General features: G+C 44.7%; 1 protein-coding gene across 1 annotated transcript in view; it reads right to left on the bottom strand.

Annotated features, from left to right (window-relative positions):
- OTOP2 (otopetrin 2) overlaps positions 1-6,719 on the bottom strand; it is a 113,389-nt gene that overhangs the window by 53,024 nt on the left and 53,646 nt on the right. The window lies entirely within an intron of this gene.

Genomic DNA, 6,719 nt, shown 5'->3' with positions numbered 1-6,719 from the left:
CTATTATAAAGGAAGGAGGCAGAGATATGCATATATTCAGTCTCCTTCCAAATTTTGTCCCATCCTGAGACATACTGGTGGAAAAGTACAGAAAGTACACCAGGAGAGCCAGTTTGGTGTAGTGGTTAAGTGTGCGGACTCGTATCTGGGAGAACCGGGTTTGATTCCCCACTCCTCCACTTGCACCTGCTAGCATGGCCTTGGGTCAGCCATAGCTCTGGCAGAGGTTGTCCTTGAAAGGGCAGCTGCTGTGTGAGCCCTCTCCAGCCCCACCCACCTCACAGGGTGTCTGTTGTGGGGGAGGAAGGTAAAGGAGATTGTGAGCCGCTCTGAGACTCTTCGGAGTGGAGGGGGGACTAAAATCCAATATCTTCATCTACCTCACAGGGTGTCTGTTGTTGGGGGGGGGAGGTAAAGGAGATTGTGAACCGCTCTGAGACTCTTCGGAGTGGAGGGCGGGATATAAATCCAATATCTTCATCTACCTCACAGGGTGTCTGTTGTGGGGGAGGAAGGTAAAGGAGATTGTGAACCGCTCTGAGACTCTTCGGAGTGGAGGGTGGGATATAAATCCAATATCTTCTTCTTCTCTGACACTGATGCTGTGCAAAGCCAGGTCCATCGATAAGACCACAATGTTTGAAAGCTACTTTGCAGAACACCAAATGGACCTGGTGACCAAGACCTGGCTCAAGGAGAGCAAAACAGTTGCCTTAAGAGAACCTGCCCCCCCCCCCCTGTTTCTTGGTCCTTCATTAGTCTCAGACAAATGGGCAGGAGGGTGGCAATACTCATCTGTAAGTTTTCTTTCAGGGCACTCCTCATGCCAGATATCTCCAGTGTTGATTGTGTGGGTCTGGTATAGGAAGCCAAGAAATGTTTGGCTGTCTGGTTGGTGTACAGGTCACTAGCCCACTAACAGACAATCTGCCAGGCCTGCTGAAGGTGGTTGCTGGCTGGACTTTGGAGTTCCTGAGGCTCTTAGTTCTTGGGGATTTCAATGTCCATGCCAGTGTGGCTTCCTCCAAACAGGCTCTGGATCTGGTGTCATCCGTGGCAACAATGGATTCTCCCAGATTGTATTAGGCCCCACACACTGAGCAGAACACACCTTGGGGATTTGATCTTTGGAATGGGGATAAACATGGATCTGATTGCCACGGATAGGATGCCATAATTGGATCACTTTGCCCTGAAAACCCAACTGAGTGCATCACCCCCACCCTGTATAGGCGATGAGCAGATTTATGCTTGGCTGTGGGGATTTCTGAATCCTATTTGTTTCTGAATGCTCTGTGGGATCCATTACCTCCCAGTGATTCATTAGATGAACTGGTAGTGGACTGGAATCCCCGGCTCTCTGAAGCCATCCATGAAACTGCTCCTCAACACCCTCTCCATTCTTGCCTCAACGTGGCTCCATGGCATACAATAGAGCTCAGAGGGATGAAGTGAGAAAGATGGCTAGAGTGAGTGTGACACCAGTCTCATGATGAAGCCACAAGAGTATATTTATGAAAACCTATGAGATGGTGAAACTCAAATTATTTAGGGTAATTAGATCTTTAACTACCCTTTCAGGGAGAGTCCAAAACATGAGAAATTGGGTCACTAGCTGTGAGGCAGTGAGCTTTTTTGCAGATAAAGTGTTGTCGCTCCACCATGACATGCCCACCAGTGCTGATACAGTAAAGGAACTTGAGGCCCTTTGGATTGGTACTCAACAACTGCAGTTCCCTCTCCTGGGCTGACATTGACAAGATTTTGGGTGCTGTTAGGCCGACCACATGCTTCTTAGATGTGTGCCCGTTTTGGCTGGTGAAAACCAAAGGAGAGGGAATGCAGGGCCACTGGTGGACATCATAAATCTATCCCTTAGTTCTGGGTTCTATCCAGAGGGACTAAAAGAGGCCATGGTAACACTGCTCTTGAAAATGCCATCTTTAGATCTGCTCGATCTGGCCAATTACTGCCCACTCTCAAAGCTTTCATTTCTGGGCAAGGTAACTGAGAGAGTGGTGGAGGAGCAGCTTCAGAGTTTCCTGGAGGACATGTTGGCCTAGACCCATTCCAGTCTGACTTCCACCTTCTCACAAAATTGGTGTAGTTTTGAGCTGGGTTGTCACCAATATGCTGATGACACCCAGCTGTATCTGCTGATGGACAGACAGCAGCTGCCCCATCCCATTTGGCTGAGGGACTGGAGGCCAGGGCTGGATGGCTGAAGCAGAGCTGGCTGAGACTGATGGAGTGTTATGGCAGGCTCTCAGTTAATTACTCTCAGCATTCCACAATTAAGAATATATCTGTCCATCATTCTCCAGTTCTGACATTTATTTCCTTCACTATGTTCCCCTTCCTCCTGGGACTAAACTCAAACAAATGGTAACCATTTAAACGAAGCTTATTCCTGTTGGTCCTTGACTCTGTTAAACATCTTCTTTATGTTCTATGCTAATTTACCGAAATTGACGGAATCCCTAATTCAAGGGCTGAGATCTGCCAAGGGGGTTGCACCTTAACTAAGTATACGTTGTTAGCAATAACTTTGAGCAGAGGTAGATTTATTATAGAAAATCCCACAGCTGTATACTATTCTTTATCAGCAGTAATAATACAAAGGTCTGCATGAAATCAAATGGCAGCTTCACTTAATCAGCGCTATCCTTATAACTCAATCCCCCAACAGACGAGAGTTATTACTCTCAGGGTGAGCTAGACAAGATGGTGGCACAATAAGGCTGCCAACTCCAGCTTGGGAAATTGCTGAAGATTTGAGGACAGAGCCTGGGGAGGGACCTCAGCGGTCACGTGATGCCATAAAGCCCGCCTTCTAATGCTGCCATTTCCTATAGGGAAATTGAGCTCTGTAATCTGGAAGACCAGTTGTAATTCCTGAAGGAATCCAGCGCCCCCCCCCCCCCGACCCCCCGGAGGATGCAACCCTACAGCAGAGGCATTTCATAAAATGCAAAACTGGGTTTGGGTGTGATTTCAAATGGAGAAGATATGGCACTCCCCACCACCCTGAGCTATTCCACCCTGCCAGCTAGGCTCATTCCTCACGTCAGAGCTGGGCTAATGGAAAAGTGACTGAGACGGTGGAAAGAAAAGCAGTGGTGCAGGAAAGGTTCACTTCCCCATGCTCCTTTTAAAGCAGAAATCACTTTTTATTGCCGGAGTTTATATTGATTTACTGCAGCCTGCATTTGAAGAGATGAGTCTGCCCCCATCAAAGCCAGTTTTGCCTTCAATTCCCTTCCTTTGTGTTACAGTTCCGGATACTGTTCGATTAAATTCCCTTGATTCCTGGCATGTCCCTTTTCTAGAATGAAAAGGGGACGTTCCTTCCTTTTGGATCCAAACTATTAGTCCTTCTAATAAATCTCACAGAAAACTCGACAGGATAGAAATATTGCCAGGAATCACATCGTTTTTTAAAAAAAATCAAACGAGAGAAATGCATTAACCTTTGGAAGTGTTCTTCTTTTTCGTTTGGTTCTTTGAAATGGTACGTTTGGCCCCAGTTTCTCTATAAACAGAAGAAATTAAGGATGAAAAGCATTTGGTTTTGGCCTTCTGGGGTGAAAATTTAAGAATGCTTGAAATTCTGGGTGCAATCTACTGGGAACTTCTTCTGAGCAAGCCCTATTAGGGTTGCTTGTTCAGGGCTGGAAAACTTCTGGAGATTTAGGAGTGGAATCTTGTGGGATTTGGGATGGTTTGGGGGAGGGGAGTGATCTCATTGGGGTATAATGCCATACAACCCATTCTTCAAATCAGCCATTTTCTCCAGGGGAACAGATCTCTGTTATCTGGACATCAATTGTAATTCTGAAATATCTCCAGATCCTGCCTGGAGGCTGGCAACCCTAAGCCCTATTGATATGACTGGGTAGTGCCAAGAGGCAAAAAAGACAGCAAAGCTTCTATACCTTTAAAAGCTGTAATGGATGTGGAATTTGGGCAGCTGTGGCTTCTCTCAATGCGCAGGACTCTTGTTTGACAAACAGTTAAGGCTGCCAGATTCCCCCTTGCCAGGCTCTACTTCCAGCCACCAATCAGCTGGCTGGTGGAGAGGACTTACCAGGAAAAAGGAGAAGGCCTAGGCCTTATCATTTGCATTGCGCAGGAAGTGGTCATCATGCCAACAACATCCCAGTGACATACTGGTATTTGGGCAAAAACTCTACGGTAGATGCCAGTTTTACCATAGAATTTTTACCCAAATACCAGATCATTGCCCAGATGTCGCTGATGTATGACATCACTTCCTATGCAATGCCAGCTATGAAGCCTAGGCCTTTTCTCTTTTTAAATACCCGCATCCCCCACTGGGACCTGGCAAATACTATCTACAAATACTATCTGCCAAAATTCCATCTTTAAGTCCAGTAGTAATGGTATAGGAGACCTGATTTGTCTATTTTATGTACAATCACCTGTTGTGTGCATTCCTTTCCCCCCCTCAAGGTAGCCAGTAAATTTCCCTATATCTGGCATGGTATATACCTGTTATCTAAAACTTTACTGCTCTGCATATGACCACCAAGAACTACAATGGGAGTGGATTATAACTTTTGTTAAGGCTTGTCTACATTGTGGTTTTATGATGTTTCAAAGCAGAGCTGAACCTCAAAGCAGAGCCAAACAGCTCACCACAATCAAATATAAAAGATTCCTGGCAGTCAACTTAGGTTTTATTTGATGCCTGTATGAACAGTTTTGACTGTATTATGTTACAGGAAGAGTAACAGAATTCAATAAGATTCAAACATGTAAAGAGATGGACATTCAGTTTGGCCTACATCTACCCACAATGGCTGTTAAGTTTGCATAAAGCTTGCAGAAACATACAAATTCTCCTTTGCTCCTCCGCTTTGTTCAGCTGTTATGACTTTGGCACTCCAACCTTGTGTAATGAGAAAGTGCACAACTCACAACCCTCCCAATATGCGTGGCTGCCATTTTGTGTGCACAGGGTAACACACTCATTTCCCAGCTTTTGGTATGCAAGAATATACATCCTTAGACGTCTGGGTTTCCAACTGCATGTACCAAAACAGAACACTACACACGTAGCCTTGTTTGCACAAAATGGTAACTCTGTGTAGCAAAAGAGGATATGGCACTATGCACAACCTCCCAATGTGTGTGGCTGCCGTTTTGCGTCCATAGGGCAACACACATGTTTTCCAGCTTTTGGTACGCAAGAATATACATCCTTAGAAGTCTGGGTTTCTAACTGCATGTACCAAAGCAGAACACCACACATGTAGCCTTGTTTGCACAAAATGGTAACTGTGTAGCGAAAGAGGATATTGCACTATGCACGATCTTTATGTGCAGTTGGAATGCCAGAATTGTAAAAAGCTGTAGTCTTTGAGTGAGCCAGTGTTTCAAGCCTATTTTCTATTGAGTTCATGGATTTATTGGTGGATGAGTGGTTTAATTTTAATGTACTTTCATTCTGATGTTTCACCAGAATCTTGCAGAGCATTTTTGGCAAGATTTTCAGTAAACGTTAAAACAAGTAAAGCCATAACAAGTAAAACAGATAAAGAAAACTTTACTGACAAAATATGGATACTGCCTTTTTTAGCACCCGGTAGCCCTACCCCATTGCTCGCTAAACCCAGCATCTGGTTATCATGGACAGCATTAAGTGTGACGATCAGCTTAATATGGTGCTTGTCTGGGGGACCAACACAGGAACAAATCTGAACTGTGGTAAACTGTACAGACGAGCTCTTTGTTTATATTAGCCATTAAAATGAGAACTCAGTATTGGCTGCAATTCTCATGCCACTTGTATTCAGAGGGCTTGCTCTGGAGTAAGTGTTCTATGGTTTGCAACCATTGTGAAAATGCAGAATGACTTCTCTTATCTCTTTCTTGCACCAGGCCATTTCTGCATCAGTCATTTTTCTGTTCCTTACAACACTTATGCACATAAAATCCCTATGTTTTGCGGATGCTTGGTATATATTTACTGTATGTATGCACAACTTATTTGTAAAAGGACATTGTTACTGCTCATTTATTATAAAATGTGCATTCTTTTACATGCCACTGTCTGACTACAATATTTTTAATGAAAAGAACTCCCTGATTCCCCCCCCCCCCTATTCGTTTGACTTGATGTGTGGTTGCCACTTGGGAGAAGTTTGAACACCGCATTTCTCCTCTCTCCTCATTTTTCACTCACCACCTCTAGTTTTGTGTTTAGTGGTCCAAATTAAAATGCACTCCACTGAGATGGCTATGCTAGTGACCTTTTGAAGCTATCACAAATTGACACTTGACTTCTGGATCTTGTGAATGTCCCACCATGTTTCATCACTAGCGCTCAGCCTATGCCCAGTTTTCAGAATGAGAAAGGAGAATCATCGCAATTTTATTTGGTGCATTCACAAGATGAAAAAGTCCAAAATATCAGTTTCTGGTATCGTCATCATATACAGTAATTAACCACACGCTCAGTGTGAAGTGGCCCTTAATTTGAAAGGCTCCCTTCCACACGGAGGGAGTACCTACATCAGGGGTTCCCAACCTTTTTTGAGTCTGTGGTAGGGTTCCCAGGTCTGACTCATGAAATATCTGGGGACTTTGGGGGTGGAGCCAGGCGCAAGGGTGTGACAAGCACAACGGAACTCCAAGGGGAGCTCTGGCCATCACATTTAAAGGGACTGCACGCCTTTTAAATGCCTTCCCTCCAT

This window comes from Heteronotia binoei, chromosome 13 (genome assembly GCF_032191835.1).
Source record: "Heteronotia binoei isolate CCM8104 ecotype False Entrance Well chromosome 13, APGP_CSIRO_Hbin_v1, whole genome shotgun sequence".
In the NCBI taxonomy this organism is placed as follows: Eukaryota; Metazoa; Chordata; class Lepidosauria; order Squamata; family Gekkonidae; genus Heteronotia; species Heteronotia binoei.
This window is presented reverse-complemented; position numbering and strand designations above follow the sequence as displayed.